At 41.5% G+C, this 26936-nt stretch overlaps 1 protein-coding gene across 1 annotated transcript in view; it reads left to right on the plus strand.

The window, feature by feature from the left end:
- The first annotated feature begins 1270 nt into the window (after positions 1-1270).
- dgkb (diacylglycerol kinase, beta) overlaps positions 1271-26936 on the plus strand; it is a 788800-nt gene continuing 763134 nt past the window's right edge. Inside the window, exon 1 of the mRNA XM_043689831.1 lies at positions 1271-1464. The gene's annotated coding sequence lies outside the window, so the exon portion shown is untranslated. The remainder of the gene's footprint in view (positions 1465-26936) is intronic.

Below are 26936 nucleotides of genomic sequence, written 5' to 3' on the forward strand. Positions count from 1 at the left end.
GAATTTATTGCTTCTACTAATTGGTCAATTCCACTTCTCCTAATCTAAGTTGAAAATTTATCCATATTTTTAATATGGTGGACTATATTACTATTATCAGAATGGCTGTCACCTTCATCTTTTCTGAATCCTTGATTTTCCCATTTGCAATGTGTTTGTCATAATAAAAATCTCCTGTTTCTTCCCCCGCTGTAATTATATTTTTAATGAATATGGTAACTCTAATTATTCCCAATTTCCCTGTTGTTGTGTAAGTTAATGGCAGACTGTCACTTTAAGAGTCTGATCGAGTGACACAATTGGGATATTATTGGCTATTTTGGGCAGCAAACAGGTTGGTCTAACCTTGCTGCCTACAGAATAAACATCCCCATAACAAAGATCCTTAAACATTTCAGCCTTCTGGTCCTTTTGGCAAGAAATGCCTGTACTTACCAAAGATCTTAGTGCTGAAACATTTAGCTTCCAATCAAGCTCAGATTAGATCCAGGTTTCTGTAACTATTACATACTCTAGGATAAATTCATATTTCTTATTCATATATTTTCATGTTGCACTTCATGCAATTACTTGGATATCTGCCACTATGTTGTTCACACAATGCAGTTGGTCATTTTCTTTCTGTTCTCGAATTGTGTAAATTTTCCCTCTCCACCTAACTAATTTAAATCTTTCTCATTGTCAGCCTTGCCTTTTTACATGGCATAAATGCTTGTCAGCAGCATCCCAACAACATAAACACCTCTATTTAACACTACTAGTTACATATGAACCTATTCTACAATAGGTTCTTGTGCAAACTGCATTAAGATCTAATTGAAAAGTGAATACAAGTAACTTTGACGACTGACTGCCTGTTCTAAGACAGCTATCAATGTGGTTTTAACATTAGGTTATCTAATTGTTGCCTCCAGCAAATTTTCAAAAGCTCCAGTGACTCTAATGCAGATTACAGAGCCAGTTGTTTCACAAGGTTGCTCAATAAATCACATCAGAAGGCATTTCCATGAGTCTGATCAATAAACTTAAAAGCACAGCACATGTATGGATATTGAAGAATTATCTTGCAGTACGCTTGGCTGTGCCCTGAGATCTTTTCTTTCCTGAAAGTATTTTAGCCTGAGACATCAATCAAATAGATTCATTATAAGCTTCTAGAGGCTGAGTCTGACGTCACCATTGTGAAAAATAATTACACACCCACAGTTCTTTAGCACACTCCTGCTTCACTGTCTGTTTTACTGTATTTTTTCAACCATTCAAAGGACAACCATGTTTGTATCCTGTTTTTACAATCCTGATGTGAATAAAAGCTCAGATTTGACGTATTCTTGTAATTTAGCAGTGTCACTGTGGACCACACCACTTCACAGCTGATTCCTTGCTCTGCAGCTTCCTGGGGAACAGAAACATAAGTTACCTTCCAATTCTGGACAATTTTGAAGATCTTTCTGAATGTGTTTAGTGAGTACATTGGTTATTTTCATTTTAAAAATGTCAATTTTAAAATGCTATCCAAAAGCATGTTGCAGAATCTGGGCAGGTTTGTAAGATAACAGTCAAACTATTGTTTTGCATAATTTTATTTGACTTATTGTCAATTTGCCAGGTCAATTAATTTAAAGTTTATTATTGAAAGCTAAAATGAGATCATTTTCATTATACGGAATTACGCTGATATTTAATTTGCATTGTTTGTTTTATTCCACAGCAATTCATTTTCACAAATAATTCAATGAAATAGAATATTTTTAGATCATGGTCAACAATTAGTAAAAGGTGCATTGGTCCAAGATCTGAAATAACACTTACAGTTGCTAGATGAATTTGGATTTCACCAGTACTGTAAACAAATTCTAAAATATAAGGTTACTGGTTTTGTGTTCTTTGCTCCTTCAGAGGACCAACACAGATGTAATGGACTGAATTGTCTCCTTCTATGCTGTAACCATTCCAATATTACATTGAAAAATTCAAATTCAAGCAAAATTTACTTGGCTTTGACATGTTTTTCTACACCAAAATGTTATCGCACAAAGTGGTGGGATATGTGCTCGAATGTGCAATTTCTCCGATACAGTTGTTCCTGATCTTAGATATGTAATCATGCTTTGTTAGGGACAGACTTTTTAAAGGCAGCATACATATGAGGATGGCTGACTGCTAGAAAACAGAAGTGATCTCTGGATAAATACAATATGATAGGAAACAACATTGCAGGGCTACAAGGAAAATATGGAGGTTTGGGACTAGCTTAATTGTTATTGCAGAGCGCCAGCCTAAGTACAATGGAGCAAAGGTTTTCTTTCTGAGTAGTATCCACTTTATGATCCTGTTTTAAGTATGACATATACCTTGAATTTGCCTGATTTAAGAAGAGAAATGTCAAAACCAGAGTGGACCATTTAGCTCTTTGGACTTGTTCCACTACAGTCTTAAGAAAATAAAGTGCGATAAGTCATGGAATGGAGTAGAGTGGTTATAAGCTAAAAGCAGCAGTAAGAACTCAAGAATATTGTAAGAACATGTCGCTGAAGAAATATATATAATACATATATGTATATATATGCTTTCATCATGAAAAAGATCGATAGACTGTCTGCAATAGTTCTAACTGTGCTTAATGTAAAGTTGATTATAGCTATGCATTACAAAATACTTTGTGTACTTCAAGTTATTTCAGTTTATGCAATCTTTCTGCCTTCAAATTTACCTATTAGCAATGAGATTGTATAATACTTACTATTTTATAAACATACTCATGTTTATTTTTATTGCACAATGCATGATCTAATACCAAAATTGTTGGCTCAGAAATATTGAAGTTGTCCTGATCAAATTTGCAATTTATTGGTTATCTGTAAAATGCCTTGATTATATGAGACCAAATTAGAAGGGTTAGTATGTAGTGCAGATGGCAGCAGGAAGTTACAGAGGGATATAAGCCAATTAAGTGAGTGGGCCAAACACTGGCAAATTGAGTGCGATGTAGGAAAACATTAGCGCACGTACCTTTTGACCCAAGAAAGATAAACAGGAGTATTTTCTAAATGGTAAGAAACCTGGAGCTATTGAGGAGCAAATAGGTCAAGAGCATAACCCACTAAATAATAGTGAATAGGTGCAAACTGGTGAATGGAAAGTTATCCTTTTGCTTAAAGAATAGTAATGGGAAAAGTTTTCCCTCAGCTGTGTAGAATCTGTGAGCAGTGCAGAAGCTGCTTTACTTATGCTCTCATAGCTGATGTCCAAATGCACTCTCACATTATTCAAAAGCTATTGTCCCAACTTTCGGAAGCTGCTGTCTAGCTCTCTCTTGCACTATTTGCTATCAGAGATATGGCACAGGGTCAATAAGATTAAAAAAATTAAACTTGTGGGCTGAAAGATTGCTATGGGAGATACAGTTTGAATTCATGGGAATTTTCTCAACGAGATTGTAGCACAGATCGAAATTGCAGATATGATGTTGTGGATACCCATAGAGATATGGTTGCAAGGGTATCAGGGCTGGGAACTAAATAACCAAAAACACAGATCCTGTGGAAAGGATAGGCAGACGGGCAGAAGTTAGTAAGAATTAAAATTAAATTAATGGCAAGAAGTGAGATACAGTCAGAAAGTGCAGACTCTGTGGAGGTAGAGTTGAAGAACCACAACAGGAAAAAGAGCCTAATGAAGTTATCATTTCATAACTGGCAGAGATTTTCCTGCACGTCCACCCACTTCATCTACTGCCTCCGTTGTTCTTGATGTGGTCTCCTTTACATCAGGAAGACAGAAAAGCAAATTACAGAACGGTTCAGAGAATTGGGTTCACTGGGCACATGTACCAAACAACCCCACCGTCCTGTGGCTAACCACTGTAAGTCCCCCTCCCATTCCCTCAAGGTCATGAAGTCCTGGGCCTCCTCCACCACCAAATCAAAATCACCTGCCAACTGGAGGAAGTACGCCTTACGTTCCACCTTGGGACCCTTCAACCACGTGGCATCAGCATCGACTTAACCAGTTTCCAACCCTTCAACTCAGCATCACCCTCTTGACCTGTCCTACCTGTCCATCTTCCTTCCCACCTATCAGCTCCATTCTCCCCATCGACCTATCACAATTACCTCCCACCCTGCATCCAATATTACCTTCCCACCTATCTTCTCCCCAGCCCCATTCCCACTCCTATTTATTTTTCAACCCCTTCCTCCCAATGTTCCTGATGAAGGGCTTATGCCCTTGGATGCTGTTTGACCTGCTATGCTTTTCCAGAGCCACACTTTCCGACTCTGACTCTTCAGCATTGGGGATACAGGCCACCTAGCAATAGTCAGGATGTGGGGAAGAAAATAAATCAGGAATTAGAGGAGGTATGTAAGAAAGATGTTACTACAATAATCACGAGGGACTTCAATATGCAGGTTGACTGGAAAAATCAGGTTGGTGGTAGATCTCAAGGAATTTGTGGAATATCTACAGGCAGGTTTAATGAGTGAGTTTACGTTGAAGGAACCCCTAGGGGTCAGTGACGATAATATGATAGAATTCACCCTGCAGTTTGAGAGGGAGAAGCTGGAATCAGATGTTACAGAACTACAGATTTAGGGCAATGAACCCAAACTATAGTTTGGGTATACAGGAGGTTGAGAGTAGGCAGGTTCAAAATAGGTTTCAGGGTCTCAAGATGGTACTGGCAATCGAGAAGGTGGTTTGAACTCTGTCTATTCCAATGCCAGGAGCATCCGGAATAAGGCAGGTCAACTTGCAACCTGGGTCAGTACCTGGGATTTTGATGTTGTGGCCATTTCAGACACATGGGTAGAGTAGGGACAGAAATGGTTGTTGCAGATTCCAGGATTTAGATGTTTTAGTAAGAACAGAGATGGTAAAAGAGGGGGAGGTGTAGCATTGTTAGTCAAAGACAGTATTATGGCTGCAGAATGGACGCTTGAGGACGCGTCAACTGAGCTAGTATGGGCTGAGATTAGAAACAGGAAAGGAGAGATCACCCGGTTGGAAGTTTTCCATAGGCCTCTGAATAGTTGCAGAGATTTAGAGGAAAGGATAGTAAAGATGATTCTCAATAGGAGCATTTCGACTTCCCAAATATTGACTGGGAATACTATAGTTCAAGTACTTTAGATGGGTCAGTTTTGTCCATTGTGTGCAGGAGGGTTTCCTGACACAGTATGTAGTCAGGCCAACACAGGGTGAGGCCAAATTAGATTTGGTACTGGGTAATGAACCCGGCCATGTGTTAGATTTGGAGGTAGGTGAGCACTTTGGTGATAGTGACCACAATTCAGTTACGTTTACTTTAGCGATGGAAAGGGATTGGTATACACCGGAGGGCAAGAGCTACAACTGGGGGAAAGGCAATTACAATGCAATCAGACAAGATTTAGAATGCATAGAATAGGGAAGGAAACTGCAGGGGATGGGCACAATAGAAATGTGGAGCTTATTTAAGGAACAGCTACTGTGTGTCCTTGATAAGTATGTACCAGTCAGGCAGGGAGGAAGTTGTTGAGTGCAGGAGCCATGGTTTACTAAGGAAGTTGAATCTCTTGTCATGAGGAAGAAGAAGGCTTATATTAGGTTGAGACATGAAGGCTCAGGTAGGGTGATTGAGAGTTACAAGTCAGCCAGGAAAGACCGAAAGAGAGAGCTAAGATGAGTGAGGAGGGGACATAAGAAGTTGCTGACAAATAGGATCAGGGAAAATACGAAAGCTTTCTATAGGTATATAAGGGCTAAAAGAATAACTAGAATAAGATTAGAACCAATCAAGGACAGTAGTGGAAAGTTTTGCATGGAGTTAGAGGAGATCGGATATATGATAAATGAACATTTTTCATCAGTATTCACACTGGAAAAAGATAATGTTGTCGAGGAGAATACTGAAAAACAGGCTACTAGACTAGATAGGATTGAGGTTAGAAAGGAGATTGTGTTAGAAATTCTGGAAAGTGTGAAAATAGATAAATCGCCTGGGCCAGATGGATTTATCTTAGGATTCTTTGGGAAGCCAGGGAGGAGATTGCAGAGCCTTTGGCTTTGATCTTTATGTTGCCATTGTCTACAGGAATAGTACCATAAGAATGGAGGATAGCAAATGTTGACGCCTTGTTCAAGAAAGAGAGTAGAGACAACCATGGTAATTATAGACCAGTGAGCCTTACTTCAATTGTGGGTAAAGTGTTGGAAAAGAGATAGGATTTATAATCATTTTGATAGGAGTAAGTTGATTAGGGATAGTCAACATGGTTTTGTGAAAGGTAGGTCAAGCCTCACAAACCTTACTGAGTTATTTGAGAAGGTGACCAAACAGGTGGATAAGGGTAAAGTTGTTGATGTGGTATACATGGGTTTCAGTAAGGCATTTGATAAGGTTCCCCTTGGTAGGCTACTGCACAAAATATGGAGGCATGGGATTGAGGGCGATGTTACAGTTTGGATCAGAAATTGGCTAGCTGAAAGAAGACAGAGGGTGATGGCTGATGGGAAATGTTCATCCTGGAGTTCAGTTACTAGTGGGATACCGCAAGGATCTGTTTTGGGGCCACTGCTGTTTGTCATTTCTTTAAATGACCTGGATGATGGAAAAGAAGATGAGTTTGTAAATTTGCAGACAACAGTAAGGTCAGTAGGGTTAAGGCCAGTGCCAAAGGGGGACATTGATAAGCTGCAGAGATGGGCTGAGTGGTGGCAAATGCAGTTTAATGTGGAAAAGTGAGAGGTGATTCACTTTGGAAGGAGTAACAGGAATGCAGACTACTGGACGAATGGTAAGATTTTTGGTAGTGTAGATGAGCAGAGGGATCTCGGTGTCCATGTACAGAGATCCCTGAAAGTTGCCACCCAGATTGATAGGGTTGTTAAGAAGGCATACAGTGTTTTAGCTTTTATTAGTAGAGGGAACACATTTCAGAACCATGAGGTCATGCTGCAGGTGTGCAAAACTCTTGTGCAGCCACAATTGGAGTATTGCATATAGTTCTGGTCACCACATTAAGGAAGGATGTGGAAGCTTTGGAAAGAGTTCAGAGAGATTTACTAGGATGTGCCTGGTATGGAGGGAAGGTCTTACGAGGAAAGGCTGAGGGACATGAGGCTGTTTTCATTACAGAGAAAAAAGTTGAGAGGTGACTTCATTGAGACAGATAATCGGAGGGTTAGATAGGGTAGACAGTGAGAGCCTTTTTCCTCCGATGGCAATGGCTAGCACGAGGGGACATAGCTTTAAATTGAGGGATATAGATTAAGGACAGATATCAAAGGTAGGTTCTTTATTCAGAATAGTAGGGGTGTGGAACACAATGCCTGAAACTGTAGTAGACTCGCCAACTTTAAGGGCATTTAAATGGTCATTGATAGGCATATGGATGAGAATGGAATAGTGTAGGTTAGATTGGCTTCAGATTGGTTTCACAGGGTGGCGCAACATTGAGGGCAAAAGGGTCTGCACTGCGCTGTAATGTTCTATGTATGCTCTGTGTTCTGCGTACAATTGAGTAAAAATAACTACAAAGACATGAGGGAAGAGCTGGCCAGACCGGATTGGAAAAGGAGCCTAAGGGAGGAGGATTGGTAGGAGCTTGTGGCAGTTACTTGGGAGGCACAGTAGAAATTTATCTCAAGGAGGAAGAAATATACTCGGGGAGGACATGGCAACCATGGCTGGCAAGTGAAGTCAGTGACAGCATGAAAGCAAAAGAATGTAAAAGCATGCAATGTGGAGAAAGTTAGCGGGAAACCAGAGAATTATAAAGCCTTTAAAAACCAGCAAAGGGCATCTAAAATAGCAGTAAGCGGGGGAGAAATTTAAGGTATATAAGGTATATAGTAAGATAAAAGGAGATTGTAAAACTTATTTTAGATATTTAAAAGGCAAGGGAGAGGCAAGAGTGGACATTGGACTGCTGGAGAATGAGGCTAGAAAAGCATTAAAGGGGTACAAAGAAACGGTACACCACATCTCAGAATTCTGAAGGAGATAGCTGAGGAGATAGTGGAGACACTGGAGATGATCTTTCAGGAATTACTGGAGTCAAGGAGGGTCTCAGAGGAACAGAGAATGGCTAATGTAACAGTACTGTTTAATAAGGGAGAGAAGCAGAAGATACGAAATTATAGCTAGTTAGCCTGATCTTAGTTGATGGTAAGATTTTGCGAAGTGCTTGGAAGTATATGGGAAAATAGGGCTGAGTCAGCATGATCTTATTTTGTTGGGGTGGGGGGGTGGGGAGGTGGGAGGGGGTGGGGGTGGTGATCATGCTTGACAAATCTTTTAGAATTCTTTGAGGTGCTAACAAGCAAATTAGTCAAAGGAGAGCCAACGGACTTGATCTATTTTGATTTCCATAAGGTGTTTGACAAAGTGTTGCACGAAAGGTCAAAGTAAGATAAGAGCCCATTGTGTTAGGAGCAAAGTACTGGCATGGATAGAGGATTGGCTGACTGGCAGAAGGCAGAGTGGGGATAAAGGAGTCTTTTTTCAGGCTGGTAGCTGGTGACAGTAGAGTTCCACCGGGGTCAGTATTGGGACCACAACCATTCACTTTATACATTAACAATCTGCACAAAGAAACTGAGGGCTCAGCTTGCACATGAGCCAGATAGATAGAGAGGCTACAGAAGGCAGGCTGGAAGAGCGGGCAAAAAAGTGGCAGATGGAATACAACGTAGGAAGGTGTGAGGTTATGCACTTTGATAGGAAGAATAGAGGTGTAGACATTTTGCTTGATGGGGAAAAGCTTTGGTAATCTGAAGGATGAAGGGATTTAGGATGTCCGCTTCAGGATTCCCTTATGGTTAACAAGCAGGGTCAGTTGGCTGTTCGAAAGAAAAATGCAATGTGAGCATTTATAATAAGAGGACTAGAATACAAGAGCAGAGACATACTGCGGAGGCAGGATAAGACTTTGGTCAGACAGCATTTGGAATATTGTGTACCATTTTGAGCCCCATATCTAAGGTAAGATGTACTGGCTTAGGATGGGTCCAGAGAATGATTCCAGGGATGAATGGCTTACCACTATGGAAAGCAGTTGAGGGCTCTCTGTCTGTACTTGATGGAGTTTGGAAGGATGAAGGTGGATCTCTTTGAAACGATAGAATACAGACAGCCCTGGATGGTGTGGTCATGGAGAAAATGTTTTCGCCAGTAGGAGAGACTAGGTCCTGAAGGCACAGCCTCAGTGAAGGGACAACCATTTAGTCCTGAGATGAGGAGGAATTTCTTCAGCCAATAGGTGATGAATTCAGGCTGTGGAGACCCAGTCATTGACAGTATGCAAAGCAGGGTTTAGGTAGATTCTTGATTAGTAAGGGGGTCAAAGGTTACAGGGAGAAGGCAAGGCAGTGGATTTATCAGCCACGATAAAATGGCAGAGCAGTTTAGTTGGGCCAAATGATCTGATTGTCCTCCAATACCTTATTGTCTTATGTCAAATATTTTAATGAAGGTTCCCAAAGCTAACTTTAAAAACCTACCATTTATATAAATATAAATCTTTGTTCAGACTTAAGACTAAAGTTGAATATTTATTCAATTAATTAAACTTCAAGATAAATGTTATGGTCAGTCCTGCCAAGATGTTCCTTTACAAAAAGTTATAAAAGCAAACTGTTTTTATTGTATAATGTTAGATGCAAATTCATTTGATCCCTAGCTCTTCCTCAACATTTTGCTTGACAAAATTCTCTTGAATATATCCCCTGAAGTCATTTGCAGTTACTGAAAATTTACTTTCTACGCCCTATAAGATGATTAAAGTTTCACATGATTGTGGTATTATTCTGGTTAGATGCACTCAGGAACACAGAACTTAGGTGTAGGAGTAACTAACTGGCTCTTTCGCCTGCCTCAGTGCTGATTCCTGAAGAAGGGCTTATGCCCGAAACGTCGATTCTCCTGCTCCTTGGATGCTGCATGACCTGCTGTGCTTTTCCAGCAACACATTTTTCAGCTCAGTGCTCAAAAGAATAGCATTAGAATTTGTATTCAAATGTGATTTTATTGTCACATGTACTCAAGTGCAGTGAAAAGTGGACAAAGTTGCCTCTTCGGCACAAAGGTGCCGAGGAAAAAATCTTAGGTATAAATTAGAAAAATAAAGAAACAAATTTAAAAGTTCAGCATTACAGTCCTTCTCGAGCAGAGAAAGAGAGAAAAAGAAATAAAAGCAGACAGAGCAGACTAGTCCACATGGAACTTTACCTCAGAGCCAGGAGTCCCCTCGAATCCGTGCTGGACCTCACATTGAGTCTGTGCTGGCTCATCTCGCTGCCACCAATGCTGTCCAAGGACGGCAGGTAAGTAGGAAGGAAAAAAAACCAACCTGGTAAGAGGGAGTGAAGATGAAAAGAAACATCAGAGTCTTATGTCAAGAGTGGAGGAACTCCAGCTCAGGAGCCCGACTCCACTGCCATCTTGCATACTTTGCCATAATGGCCAATCTGGTTGTGGTCTCAACTCTACTTTCCTGCCTGTCCCAACAACTCTTGACTCCCCTTTCCATCAATAATCTCAATATAAATTACTTACTACACCTGCAAACAAATGTTTGTAATTCTTATACCTGGACACCCAAATTCTGCAACTTTTCTCCATTTAAATAGCATATTGATTTTCTACTCTTACTGAAAATGTGGATAAGTTCACAGATTTCAATAATATACTCTGCTAATTTTTTGTCCACTCACTTAACCTTTTCATGTCCCTCTGCAGACTGTCTACTGCATTTTGACAACTTTCTTTCTTAACTTCGTGTCATTAGTGAATAGATGCATAGCTACCATATATTCAATCCACACATTCAACTCCTAGGACAGAATCTTGTGGGGTTTCATTTGGTTCAGTGTGAGTCACGATGAGTTTAGTGAAGTAATTCGCACCGCCTTACTGATCGGGTAACTCTCTGTATCTCACCAGTCTGATGTGTTAACTGACATTCTACTCATCATGGCAAATATAACATCTGATGTCTGGCCTGTCTTACCACATACCATTCCCAGAGCAATCCGCCATTCACAGGACATCCCAGAATTCACCAGTGCCACGTAAAAGGCTGTGTGTGAATTCAGACAAGCTGTGTCAGTCTGGAGCTGCCCTGGGTAGCTGGGCATGGCAGACAGAAAAACCAGTGCTGAAAATGTGTTGCTGGAAAAGCGCAGCAGGTCAGGCAGCATCCAGGGAACAGGAGAATCGACGTTTCGGGCATAAGCCCTTCTTCAGGAATCTTCAGGCTTATGCCCGAAACGTCGATTCTCCTGTTCCCTGAATGCTGCCTGACCTGCTGCGCTTTTCCAGCAACACATTTTCAGCTCTGATATCCAGCATCTGCAGACCTCACTTTCTCCTCAAAGAAAAACCAGTGCCCCCTTTGTAGGCATGGTGCTGGAGCTCCAACTGGAAGCAGTGGTGCACATGCAGGACTTCCTCTTCCCACAGGATCAGCAATGGATGCCATAGCCCCAGACCATGCCAGCCTGATCCAACATTGCCACCCAGGTTAAAATGTTCTCAGCCATCTAGAGGAAAGCCCAGCACTTAAATGCAGGTCAATAATTTTCTTCACTTCGCGAGTGTAAGTGCCACCACTTCCATGAAAGTTCATGCTTTACTACTCTCACTATTGCATGCAACATCTTCCCATTCAACCTTAGCCAACAACAACTGTGACACCAGTAATCATGCCTTCCCTTTGTGCTGCTTTCTCACTCGCTCAGGAAATCTCCGCACTTGCACAAGCAGGAATGGCCACCTCACCTAATTTCACTTCCTGTTACCTTTGTCTCTCACTCAGTCCAAGAGCGAAACGGCCCACAATAGAGCAGAATAAGTCGTGACAACCGTGTGCTGCTCGTCATTTGGCTCTCACCCATTAGAGTAAAGGACCCTCGAAGCTGCAGGTCATCTAGTCACAAGGAGGGTCTGTGCATGTTGCTCAGTGAGAAAACATGTTGACTTCTGATTCCGAACCTTACTGGCATACTTTGCAACTCAAAGGTTCAGGTAGTGGTAGAAAATATTAGAAGGAATGTGAGCCAAAGATCCTGACTCTCACTGCCTTAGGTAGGACCTGATTTGCTTGGTTGTGATCTCCTGACTGAAGGATGTCGCCCTTGACTGGACTGACAACTGTGTCAAGCTTCCTGGCTTTGTGTCTAGTATTAAATGGTAAAATATTGGCCTGGCCTTCCTGGCTGACAGTGCAATGTATGTTATGACATGGGGTAAACGCTCCTGCTTAATTTAAAACCAGCAACACAGAAAAGATTTATCCCATCAGTAATCTGTAAAAGTTCAAGAGGCCAAGAACTATTTAAAGTAAAAATTATCAACTTTATTTCTTGAAGTATGACAGAGAATAATTAATTAACAACTTTTACAACACTGTCCTCTAATCTATCATTTACCTTCCCTTTCCACAACGCTCGTCCAATAAAACTCCCAATTAAGATTTACAAAACAAAACTTCTTATCTCAAAACCAGACAGCTTTCTGTTCTTCTATTTGGATCTTCTTGTGTTTTCTTCTCTTTTCCATAGGAATTCTGCTTCATAGGTTACTGATCGATAAAGGTACCCTTAAGAGAGCTATTTTTCAGCCAGACGTTTTAATGAACCGCCACTAAACCACCAAAAACACCACTTCCACAAACACCGCCGAAAACACCGCTTCCACAAACACCACCAAAAACACAGCTGAAAGCACCGCTTCCGCAAACATCGCTGAAAACACTGCTTCCACAAACACCGCCAAAAACACCACTTCCACAAACACCGCCGAAAACACCACTTCTACAAACACCGCCGAAAACACCGCTTCCACAAACACCACCAAAAACACAGCTGAAAGCACCGCTTCCGCAAACATCGCTGAAAACACTGCTTCCACAAACACCGCCAAAAACACCACTTCCACAAACACCGCCGAAAACACCACTTCTACAAACACCGCCGAAAACACCGCTTCCACAAACACCACCAAAAACACAGCTGAAAGCACCGCTTCCGCAAACATCGCTGAAAACACTGCTTCCACAAACACCGCCAAAAACACCACTTCCACAAACACCGCCGAAAACACCACTTCTACAAACACCGCCGAAAACACCGCTTCCGCAAACACCACCAAAATCACCGCTTCTGCAAACATCACCGAAAACACCACTTCCACAAACATCGCTTCCACAAACACCGCCAAAACACCGCTTCCACAAAACAAACACCACCAAAAACACCGCCTCCACAAACATCGCCAAAATCACGACTTCCACAAACACCACCGAAAACACCGTTTCCACCAACACTGCCGAAAACACCGCTTCCACAAACACCATCGACCATGTTATTTCTGCGCTCACAACCACTGCCACCAATGTTACTTACTGGAGCACTGTCAACCATACTGACCCATGGCTACTGCCTCCGCAATCGCCATCAAGAACGTCACTTCCACCCCCCACGATTGTCACCGAATGCCTCACCTCCGCCCTCTCCCCAACAACTGCCACTGTACACATCACTTCCTCCGATTATTTCACTTACACAACCACTGCTCTTGATGTCACTTCCATTGGAGCCACCATCCACATCACATCTGCTGATGCCATTGACCATGCCGCTTCCACAGTCACCATTGGTAATGTGACTGGTGGTGTCACCAATAATCACATGACCACCCCCACTCCAGAGACAGTCTCCAATCCCTTTCCCAACTCCAGCTCCACACCAGACCACAGCCACAACCACCCCGCTCCCCACCTACCCCCCACCTACCCCCCTCATCACCCTCTCAGACTCCCCCTCACTGAGGATGAATGATCAGTCCTCAGTAAAGGTTTTACGTTCATCCCACTATGCCCCGGTGTCAACAAATTCAGTATGTACTGCAATATTGAACTTTTCTACCACCCCCTCCACCTCTGTTTTACAATCACGACTTACTCCCACCTTCTGCCTCAAAAATACTCCATCCTCTTGGACACCAAACCCTGGCCTCCCTCAACCTGTTTATCTCCAACTCTCATCATGACATAGACCGCCTCAACCTGTCCACCCATCACCCAATCCAACCTCTCACCCTTAAAATGTGCAGCTCTCCACTCCCTCCGCTCCAACCCCAATCTTATCATCAAACCAGCAGACAAGAGGGAGAGGGGTGGGGCACAGTGGTAGTTTGGCACACCGACCTCTACATTACTGAAGCCAGGTGCCAACTTGCTGACACCTCCTCCTACTGCCCCCTCAACCACGACCCCACCTCTCATCAGCAAGCCATCATCTCCCAGACCATCCACAGCCTCACCACCTCTGGGGATCTCCCATTCACAGCCTCCAACTTCATATTCCCCAACCCTTTGCACCACCCAGTTCTATCTCTTACCCAAACTCCACAAACCTGACTGCCCCAGTCCACCGATTGTCCCTGCCTAATGAAGGGCTAAAGCCGGAAAGGTTGACTTTCCTGCTCCTCGGAAGCTGTCTGGCCTGCTGAGCTTTTTTCCAGCGCCACGCGTTTTTGAGTCTGAGGAAATGGAGAATCGTGTAACAACGTAATTAAGGAAAACTGAGATCAGATGGAAAGAGCTAATTTAGGGTGAAATAGCTGGTCAAGTGACCTGTTTGTATAAATTGACTGTTCAAACATTGTACTGATGAGCCCCTCTGATCATTTGAGAGAGTAGGGGCTCTTCTGGCATGTGTTAATCTAAGAAATATTGCTTATTTCAGAAAAGTGATTCAGTTGAAGAAGTGTTTTGGATACATGGGAATGGTACGAGGTGGGCAGTGCCAGGTGGTTTGGTCAGATCTGCCCGGGGGAGGGGGCTTGGGAGTTGGGGGTTGGAGGGAAGTGGAAGGGGTTGAGGGATGGAGATCATTTTCTGTGTAAGACTTACTAGATTTATTGAGTTTTTACAGCACAGAAACAGACCCTCCAGTCCAACTTGTCCATGCCGACCAGATATCTTAAATTAATTTAATCCCATTTGCCAGCAATTGGCCTATATCTCTCTAAACTCTACTCTGGAGTCAGATTAGTTTACTTTTTTTCCTGAGAAACTATTTTACTTAATTTTGTCAGGACTATCTCAAGTATTTGACTTAAATGGAGACTTCTAGAGGGTTTGCGACAGAGAAAAATTGCCCAGCAGAAAATTCAATTTTCCAGGCAATTCCTGTAGAATGTGCAGTGATGGGCATTCCTATGGGTCCCTTGTGCAACTCCTATCTACACTGGCATAATGACTATCTGGCCAATGAAATATTTGCCCCAATATCGAATGAAAAGTGTTCCAAAAGTTGTCAAGTTCCTGTGATTCCAGGAAAAGGTGGATGGACGAATGTCCATTCTTAACGTTGAGCTTGGAAAAATGTTCTGCACTTGAGAACTTGGAATTACATTCTTGCAGGGAAGGCATCTTGTATGGGCATCTTTTCAGTACACTATTTACTCACATCGGATCTAAACTTAACTTTGTAGTATCATCCTTCCTGAAAGCACAATTAAGGGAGTGGTATCAGTCAGTATGACGATCAACTTTGTGGATGGTTTCAGTTTTCAATCCCAATTTGAACTTCAATGTGAATGCTTTATTTATGAGGAGGGTTGATCCTGGATTGAGCATCCTTTTCTGGATGTAATATTGCATTGCCTTTAAAATTATCAACAGCATCTAATATGTCTTTGTGAAAGTTAATCACATTACAGATAAAGTTAAAAATCACAAAACACCAGGTTAAAGGTTTATTTGGAAGCACAAGCTTTCAGACCGCTGCTCCTTCGTCAGGTAGCTGTGGAGCATAAGACCATAAGACCCAGAATTTATCGCAAAAGACTACAGTGTCATGCAACTGAAGTGACAGATTGAACAAATCTGGATTGTTGTTCAGTTTTTCACCTTTTAGAATGGATTGCAGGTTTTGGTTCATTAATACGTAAAGCCCAGAACTTCTTTTAAGCCATCTCCTAGAGATAACTTAAGGTTTTATATCAAAAGGTAACATCTCAGCTCAGACAATACTTTGGAGGTGTGAGGTTAGAGTCTGTCTATATCCTAATCTTGAATCAGAGTGGTTCTATTTCCAAAGTAGAATTTACAAAATATTACTTGGATTGACTGCCTGCATTGACTGCCAGCAGCTTGTGCATTTTTGAGCAAAATAGAATATATCTACACATATAATTTGGCAAATACAAATTCACCCTATAGACTTATATAAGAATGCGAGTGCATGAGAGAGAGAGAGAAAGAGAGAAAGATTATGTGAACATGTGCGTGTGAGTTCATGTGACAGAGTGCATTTCTTGTCTGAAAGCTTGGTAGTGTGTGTATGTGTGTGTGTGATGGATTATAAGCCTGTGAGACGGTGTGTGCATGGGTGTGAGTGTGGAGGGTGTACGTGCATGTGTGAGAGATGTTCTGCATGAGTGTGTGATTATGTATGTATGCTTGTGTGTGTGTGTGTGACAGTGTGTGGTGTAGTGGAGTCACCTGTAGTGCGACATGAGCCCAAGGTCCCGGTTGAGGCCATCCCCATGGGTACTGAACTTTGCTATCACCTTCTGCTCAGTCACTTTGTGATGTTGCTTGTCCCGAAGTCTGCCCTGGAGGATGGTCACCCGAAGATCGGAGGCCGAATGTCCCGGACTACTGAAGTGTTCGCTGACTAGAAGGAAACACCCCTGCTTGATGATTGTTGCGCCATGTCCATACATCCATTGTTGTAGCATTTGCTTGGTCTCGCCAATGTAATAGGCCTCGGAGCATCCTTGCCTGCAGCATTTGAGGTAAACCACATTGGCCGAGATACATGATTACTTGCTATGTTCATGGTGGGTGGTGTCCCCATGGCTAATGGTGGACACTCTGACATGTCTTGCAGTGGTTAACATGGCAGGGTTGTATGGTGTGATGTTCGATATTGTCCTGAACACTGGGCAGTTTGCTGAGAACAATGATCTGGTTGAGGTGTGGTGTTGTTTAAAGGTGAGAAGTTGAGGCGTAGGGAACGTCTTGGCAAGATGTTCGTCCTCATCCATAATGTGTTGCAGGCCGCAAAGAACTTGGCATAGATTTCTGGCTCCTGGGAAGTACTGGACAATGAAGGGTACCTATTGGTTGCAACCCATGTCTGTCTCCTGAGGAAGTCATTACAGTTTCTCGCTGTTGGAACTGGCGATCAATGAGTTGAGCATCGTACCCTGTTTTAATGAGGGCATCCTTGAGCATGTTCATGTGTCTGTTATATTCCTCCTCATCTGAACAGATCCAGGAGGTTGCAGCTGATCGGGTATCCTTCATTGTCCAGTACATTCCATGAGCCGAGAAATGATGCATGTTCTTCGCGGCCTGCAACACATTATTGATGAGGTTGAGCACCCTGCCAAAACCTTCCCCACACCTCCACTTCCCACCTTTAAACAACCACCAAACCTTAAACAGACCATTGCTCACAGCAAACTGCCCAGCCTTCAGGACAGCACAACACCGTCACGGCAACCACTGCAAGATGTGTCAGAGTGTCAACATGGATACCACCATTACACGTGAAGGCACCACTCACCATATACATGGCTGGTACTCATGGGACTCAGCCAACATTGTCTGTCTCAAAAGCTACAGGCATGCAAACCCACAGACGACCTCATGATGTTGCACTTCTCTAGTTTCTACCCAAAACATATTAAAACAGCTATGCCCTATGGACAAGCCCTACAGGATCTGTTCAGATGAGGAGGAACGTGACAGACATTTGGAAATATTCAAGGATACTCTAATGGATAAGAATGGGGTACAAAGCTCAACCCATCAACAGCCAGTTCCAACGTGCCACAGCGAGAAACCGTAATGACCTTCTCAGGAGACAGACACAGGTTGCAACCGACAAAATTGTCATTGTCCAGAATTTCCTGGGAGCCCATCGAGTATGCCCTGTTCTTCACAGCCTGCAACACATTATCAGTGAGGATGAGCACCATGCCAAGACCTTCCCTGCGCCTCCACTTCTCACCTTCAAACCACCACCAAACTTTCAACAGATCATGATTCACAGCAAACTGCCCAGCCTTCAGGACAACAACACCGTACAGCCCTGTCACAGCAGCCGCTGTAAGATATGTCAGAGTATGGATACGGGTAACACCATTACACGTGGGGACACCTCACACCTTGTATGCGGTGAGTACTCACATGACTCAGCCAATGTTGTCTATCTCATAAACTGCAGGCAAGGATGACCTGAGGCATGGTACATTGACATAACCGAGCAGATGCTACAACAACAGATGAATGGACACCGCGCAATAATCACCAGGCAGGGCTGTTTCGTCCCAGTTCAGTGGTTTGGGACATTCAGCCTCAGTCCTTTGTGTGACCATCCTCCAAGGCGGGTTTCGGAACAGGCAACAACGCAGAGTGGCTGAACAGAAGCTGATAGCCAAGTCCAGTACCTATGGGAATGGTCTCAACCGGGACCTTGGGTCCATGTCAGACTTCAGGTGACCCCACTGTGCTTGTACGCACACACATGCACACACACATTCCTATATGCTCACATACCCACACAGGCCCTCCCTCACACACAAGCTCTCTCTCATATACACACACATACACTCCCCGCACTCACACCAATGCACTCACCCTCCTACACATTCCCCATCACACTCACACACACACTTAACCAAGCTTAATTACATACACACTCAATTACATGCACTCACATCCACATGCACACACTCACATGCACACTAAATCTGTCGCTTCTACATGCACACACGTATAAGTTTATGGGGTGAATTTGTTTTTGCAAAATTATATTTTACTTTGCTCAAAAACTGTGTCAACCCATGTACAACTCTGTAAAATTCTACAGAGGGTTTGTCAGTCTGACATAGCACTGGGACACAGACAGACTTCACACTGATCATTTAACAAGCTGAACTATCTTGAGAATAAAGGCAAAAATCACACGAAACCAGGTTATAGTCCAATAGGTTTATTTGGAAGTACTAGCTTCCAAAAGAGGAGAGACTTAACAAACAATCCAGGCATTTTTCAATACATAATTTCAGTTACATCACACTGTAAATGTTTGCTATAAATTCTGTGTCTTATGGTCTTATACTCCACAAACACCTGATGAAGGAGCAGCGCTCCGAAAGCTAGTGCTTCCAAATAAACCTGTTGGACTATAACCTGGTGTTGTGTAATTTTTAACTTTGTCCATCCCCATCCAACACAGGCACCTCAAACTCATTTCAATGATATAAAAGGTTTCAGTTATCAGTCCCAAGAGTATAATATCATTTAAAATGGATATTCCAATCCAAGGTATGTTAGACCCCTTATAAGCAGTTGACTGCTGAGTTTTCTCAGCAATTTCAGCATCCACAGTTGGTTTGTTTTTGTTTAATATTTTTGTAGTAATCGTTATAATAACCAAACATAACTTATTCTTAATTCTTTGTTTGAGTTTGACTGACTGCTTTTCCTGATCAACTATTCATTGATCCATGAAGTACAACTGTATTTTTATTTAAATTAAATGAAACTCTGTCAGAGTGTCAACAGATTGCCAATCCATGCTTGGGTGTGTTTATTTTTCTTATTGTAGTCTGGGTTGCTTTTTGTTTTTTGTTTCTCTTTTATCTATGTTTTATTACCACTTTAAAAGCAGGAGGTTTATACCTTTCTGCCAAAAAAGGTGTGGATATATGAAGATGCAGTTCATAGTCAACTGGAAAAGCATTTCGTACAAACAAAATATCCTGTCAGCTAGGACTGAATGTTATCAGTATAAATAGATCCTGATTGGGAAATGTAATGCATTTACCTGCTTATTGCTCAAACAAAATTTTGGCATTCCTTATTTAGCAATATCCTTAGTGTACCTTTAAGGAATGCAATGATTCAAGATGGTGGTTCACTATCAAGTAAATAAATAGGAATGCATTATAAATGTTGGTTTTGCTAGCAATGCCCACAACTCATATTTACAGTGTTTTTTAAACAAAAGCTGACCTGCAAATATAATTAAAGTTTAATTATAATTTAATTATGATCTTTCAGATTATGTATTGGTCTTGTTGCATAGAATGTGTCGAGGGAAAGGGTATGATTGAATTTAGGGGATGGAATTTCTAAACTTCACTGGTGTTGGGGGAGGGTTTAAAAACAGAGGCTACAGTGCTCTAAAAATATCTTCCATTGCTGCAGTTCTTTTGCCTTTCCACGTAACATTAAAGATCAAGTCCAATCAAACAGACTTTTGGTGCAGGGCTTAAATGGTCAGAATAATGTAACTCATTTCGAAAGATGCTCTGATCTAGGAATGCCAGTCGCTTGGTTTCATGAGCAATCGTGACTATTTTGAGAGCGTGTTCACCGGTTTTTGCTCTGTTGACATATACAAGAATCAACTTGAAATTTCATCCTCCAGGTACTTTATGCACTTTGCCTTTAAAAAGTTAATTGTTGAAAACTCCTTGCCATTCATTCCAACAAAAGTATGAGCATTTGCAGAAAGTGTGAATGTCTGTTGGGACCAGAATCTCAACATGCATTATTACTAATTATTCAGATATACACCTCAGTGAACATAAGAGCGTAAGAAATATGAGCAGGTGTAAACGAACTGACTCTCCTAACCTGCACCATCATTCAGTGGAATTATGAACAATCTTCTTCCTCAATTCTGTTTTCTTACCCATTCCCATTTTCTTTGCTGCCAAAACTCTTTGCCTTAAACAGACGTAAACATACAGAATCCACAACCATAAGTTGAAAATTCCAAAGACTTTCAATCCTTTGAATGAATACATTCCTCTTAATCTCAGTCCTAAATGATTGAGAACCATCATAATTATACCTAGATATTTGCATATGCAAGTTTTTTGCTTCTTATTCCCTTAGTTCTGACATTTTTTAGGTTCTTTCATAGGATGGGTCACTGCTGGCTGGACTAGTAAACATGCTTACTGTCTTTTCGAAGGTGTTGGTAAGGCACGTTCTGAGATTGCTGCAGTCCACATGATTTCAGTATATCCACAGTGCTACTAGAGAGGGATATTGATCCACAATTTTGACACAGAAACAGTGAAGGAATTGTAACAGAGTTCCAAATTAGGTTGGTGTGTAGCTTGGAGAGGAACCTGCAGGTCATATTGTTTCCATGTATCTGCTGTCCTTTTCCTTCTAGACGGCAAGGCCACCAGCTTGAAAGGTGCTGTCAAAGAAGACTTACAGAGTCACTGCAGTGCATTTTATTTAGGCACCTTGTCATTGTACATGAATGGAATGAACATTGAAGGTTGTGGTTGTGCGCCAATCAAGTGGGCTGCTTTGTCCAGGATAATGTTGAGCTTCTTGAGTGTTGTCGGAGCTGCAGTCATTCAGGCAAACACTTCATCAAACTCGTAACTTGGGCCTTGTGGATGGGGGCTTAAAAATATGTTGCTGGAAAAGCGCAGCAGGTCAGGCAGCATCCAAGGAGAAGGAGAATCGACGTTTCGGGCATAAGCCCTTCTTCAGGAATGAGGAGGGTGTGCCAAGCAGGCTAAGATAAAAGGTAGGGAGGAGGGACTTGGGGGAGATCAGGCTTTGGGGAGAGAGGGGTGAGTTATTCACCTTCAAGATTCTGAGCCTCTGATCTGCTCCTGTAGTATTTATCTAGCTAGTTCAATTCAGTTTCTGGTCAATGGCAACCCCAGAATGGTGGTAGGTAGGGATTCAGTAGTCCTAATGTTATTGAATTTCAAGGCACAGTTGTTGTGGTCTCTCTTGTTAGAAATGGTCATTGCCTGTAACTTGTAACTTGCCACTTATCAACTGAAGCCTGTATTTTGTCCAGTTCTTGCTGTAACTTTCTTAGTCACTGCCTTTCACATTATTTACCAAAATAAATAATTGTCTTCCTTTGAACAGATATTTTATTAATTTTGGCTGATTGTTTTTACTCTCAAACAGTGCATGAAATTGATACAAATGCAGTGATCCAACCTGATGCACCTTGCCTTTCTGCTTTGTTTTTGTTTCATACACGAATCAGCAAAAGAAAATGTTAAAGAACATTGCCAAACTACATTAACATTATTTGTACTGAAGTAAAATTCATTAAGTATAAGATTTCTAAGTCGTGTTTGACAACAAAATAATAAAACAATGCATAAGCTTATTATACTCGACAGCTCACCTAATACAAATATACTAACATGGAAATATTGAGGTACAGCAAGTATATAATTCATTTACTTGCATATTGTGAATATGCTAAGATTAATGTTGATCAGCTATGCTATTTTATGACCTGTTACAGGTTTTCAGATATCCCTACCTGTACAGGTATTGAGAAATAAAAATGATTTTCCAAAAGTTAACAGATTGTCAAATAGTAATAAAGGATAACTCAAATACTAGCACATAATTCTATGTCTTGACATGGATTAGTTATCACTGGAAACAATTTTTACACTCAGGTGAAAGCTTTTCAAAAGATAAAAGCAAATTTCATCCAATTGGTTAAATTAAAATTACAGCTAAGCTTTATGTAGGTTTACTAATCAATTAATCTGACATGTTGAGAGTGCTTGTCCTGGCATTTCCATCAGAAAATGCATGTATTTCTAGATAAAAATATCAGGTGATTAAAAAAGTGACTTGTATGATTGAGGCAGATCCCTAAAACTTTTTAATGGGTAGATAGGAGGAGCTGAGTATTTGATAAGTACAGATCCAGCAAGTGTGGAAAGAATGCACAATCACAGCCTCCTGTCTCATTTCCTAACAATGTGGCCCAAGGGTGCACTTAAAAAAAAGGTGGTAAGCATTGTTACAATGCTGTCACTTTAAGAGGTTATATTGCATTGTTTTTCTCTTGAAGAGAGGTTGTAAGGCAGAGGTAGACAACTGCCTACTGAAGACCCCTTGAGTAAACCGCTTGGGATGTCTTGAGTTTTTTATAATTGCCTGAATGAGTATGACCAGCTCTCCCGATTTCTGGGTTTTGGTTTTGTCAGTAACATCCAAAGATATTGGGGTTTCAAGAGTTGGAAGCTTCAGGGAATGTCTCTTGGCTGTTACTCTCTCTGAATTTTCTCTTGATGTATTTTTTCCTCCTGAAATAGAGAAATGCATGTGAGAATTTGTGTCTGAATTTATTTTTTTGCCAAGGGGTGTGTTTATAAGATGTTGTATTGCAACAGTTAATTAGTGACATTCTGCTATCTATTATTCTGTTAAGTATTCAATCTGTTAAATTGTTTTAAATTCCTCTTTCTTTGGTTGTATTTTAACTATAGTATTTAAATAAATCATGTTTCGCTTGACATCAAGTAGTTTTACCAGTAATATTGTATTTGAGACACTTTGCATTTGCCGTTAAAATAAGAAAAAATAGGGTCTAGTCTACCTTCTTAAGATATTTTTGAGGGGCTCTGGTCTGGTCCATAACAACATAACAAGCCTTAGAGTTACCAAGGCTTTCAGTTACCTGAAAGTCTCCTAGGATGGAAAAAGGGATGCAAATTAAAATTGGGAAAGATCACAAAAAAAAATCAGGATACAGTGATAGTCAACATTTCAAAGTGTTAAGGAGGTGGCTATGCAGATAGTTAATGCATTGGTAATCACCTTACAAACTGACATCGTTTCTGGAATGTTTTCTATAGATTAGAAACTTGTAAATGCCATCACAATGTTCAAGAAAGGAGCAAGGACATAACAGGGGACTCCAGGCCCATTAGCCTTGCATTAATAGCAGGGAAAGTGCTGGAATCTATCAAAAAGAATGTGATAAGTGGTCACTTGAAAAGAAGAAGATGTCATTGGGCATAGTCAGCATGGAGTTGTGAATGGGAAACTTGGTTCACAAATTGTTGGAGTTTGTTGAGGTGGGTCAGCAAACTTAAAGCATATGATATAGGAAGTGATGTACTGACATAGATTAAGATTGGCCAATAAAACATCATGTTGCAAAATAATCCTGGCCTAGGAGCCAAGATCAATAAGAATTCACCAGCAGCAGCATTAATCTCTGCTCCAGGTAGTGACCTGAGTGCAGATATCCCATTGATGCCAAAGTCCAGGGTCAATAAAGATCAAACTGGGATGACAGCTGTGTCTGAGTTCATAATAGAACGTCAGGAGGAGCTGGCTTTTGGAAAACAGAATAAGATTCAGTGAAACTTAGAAACATGTGTCAGCTGTGAAATCTGACCAAGAGCACCATGTGGCAGCAGAAAGCCAGAAATGGTACTGGAAAGACAGTGCACAAATAAAAGACCTCTCTGGCACCAACCCAGTAGGTACCAGAGACAAGCCTGACAAAACATGAGAGCATTTCAAAAGAACAATTGCAGCAACCAAGAGACTACCACAGAGGTGAATCTCTATAAACATTCTTGAAGGATATTAAGGGGGCTTACAGGAGACTGAGTGTCAGGCATGCACAGAACATATGGTCCCAAGGAGAATTTAGGCACAAAGAAGACCACAAAGAGTAGAAGAACCAGCCACACCATGCACATGCAGGCTAGGAAAAATCCCAGCCACATTCACAGGACAACAACCAGGGAAACATATCAAATAGTTCATCCCATCAATAACATTCCAAGTCAGGACATTTGGCTCAATAAAAAAGGATGGCCAAAATGTCCTTCAGCTCTCTTAAGAAGGAAACAAGCACCCAGCATTGGTCAGTCAGGAGGACCAAGAACATAATTGTTACTATAGCCTTGCCACAAGAACCTTGATGGGGAGGGAAATGTGATACAGATGAATAATAGAAATGTAAACATTGCCCCTGAAAAATGTAGATTTTTTTTAGAGTAGAGTCCCTACAGTGTGGAAACAGGCCCTTCGGCCCAACAAGTCCACACCGAGTAACCCACCCAGACCCATTTCCCTCTGACTAATGCACCTAACACTATGGTCAATTTAGCATGGCCAATTCACCTAACCTGCGCATTTTTGGACTGTGGGAGGAAACCAGAGCACCTGGAGGAAACCTACGCAGACACGGGGAGAATGCACAAACACACAGACAGTCACCCGAAGCTGGAATCAAACCTGGGACCCTAGTGCTGTGAGGCAGCAGTACTAACCACTGAGCCACCATGCCATTTATAGATGTTAATGAGAGAAATATGTAAATGTGTTAATGATGGAACAGGGAAACTGTATCAGGGAAGTTGTTATATAAAACAGCAGCCGTGAATAGGAAAGCTGATGACATCACAGAAGGTATTAACAAGTCACTTGACACTCGATGGAACTTATTCCACGATAACCATGAATAGATCTCTCCCTGCTCTGTATATTTCCCTCAATGGATATGGTTACCATGATCTTCTGCACAGCTATTCATAAGCACACTTTCCTTTCATGAGACGATGGCATTGCTGCTGATCCCAACATTTATTAAAAATCCCTAATTGCCTAGAGGGCAGTTAAGTGCCAAGCACATTACTGTGGGTCTGGAGTCACATGTAGGCCAGGTTGAGTAAGGATGGCAGTTTCTTTCCCAAAATGGTATTCATGAACCAGTTAGGGTTTTTCTGACAAGTGACAACGATTTCATAGTCATCATTAGACAATTAATGCCTGACTTTTTAAATTAAATTCAAATTCCTCCACCTGCGACTGTGGGATTTGAACCCAGGTCCTCGATATTAGCTGGCTTTCTGGATTAACAGTCCAGTGGGAAAATCATTAGCTCATTACCTCCCCAATATCCAATAGTGTGAGAGCCCTCACTAACCTTTCATTATTTTTATTTTTATTCTTTTATTCTTTTATCGCTTTTGGTTTGGAGGTGTAAACTGGAAACTGTAAAGCTAAAAATGACTTTTAGATTATGGGTAACAGCCTATGTTAAAAGGAAAACAGACCAACAGGTTTTTGTGAGGACAGGCCTAGAGCTTAATTGAAGGTTTGTTATTGATTAAAAAAAAAGTTCTGCAGACACTTCGGCACCAAGGAAGAGCATTATGTTTAACCAGATCAGAGAAATTGGCCATTTAACAAAGTAGGTACCTGGGAATTGCTTCCAGCAAATCTGGAAAAGACCTTATGCTCAAGCACATGGACTATGTTGAAAGATAATTGGTGTGATGATACTATGGCTTTAAGAGGTGTATTTTGTCCTCTTTTTGAGAAGAAAGGTAGAGACAGAGGTGATGAGAAGTCTTCTCCAGTCCGTGAACAGCTTGTGAGGCCTTGTTTTTTTTTAAAAAGTTGGAACAATAGAAGCAGTCTGAAGGGATAGGATCAAGCATATGTTATATTATGTTATTTTCTTTAGCATTTCGATAGAGTTCCCGTTAAGCCAATTCTTTCATTTTATTTTGTCTGTATTTTAATTATAATGTATTAATACAGGGTGTTTTGTTTCAAGCCAGGTAGTTTGACCCATCGAATTGCATTCACAGCACAAAGCCTTACATTTACCTTTAAAATAAGAAAAAGGTAGGATCCAGCCTATATTTTTAATATATTTTCAAGGGCCTTGGTCTGATCCATCACATTGGGACCTCATGGAGAAGATTGTCTGTCTGTCTGTCAGGGAGTGGTGAGAGTTTGAATTGGATTTTGGACTGTGTTTTCCGTGGGCAAGAGTCTGGTTGTTGATCCGACGGTATGAAGATGAAATTAGCCTTTACTTGAGTGACCTGTAATAGCGACCTTTATTGACATCCTCTTAAAGAGAAAGTGAGGGCTGCAGATGCTGGAGATCAGAGCTGAAAATATGTTGCTGGAAAAGCGCAGCAGGTCAGGCAGTATCCAAGGAACAGGAGAATCGACGTTTTGGGCATAAGCCCTTCTTCAGGAATGAAGAAAGTGTGTCCAGCAGGCTAAGATAAAAGGTAGGGAGGAGGGACTTGAGGAGGGGCTTTGGAAATGCGATAGGTGGAGGGAGGTCAAGGTGAGGGTGATAGG

Source organism: Chiloscyllium plagiosum, chromosome 5 (genome assembly GCF_004010195.1).
Source record: "Chiloscyllium plagiosum isolate BGI_BamShark_2017 chromosome 5, ASM401019v2, whole genome shotgun sequence".
Classification (NCBI taxonomy): Eukaryota; Metazoa; Chordata; class Chondrichthyes; order Orectolobiformes; family Hemiscylliidae; genus Chiloscyllium; species Chiloscyllium plagiosum.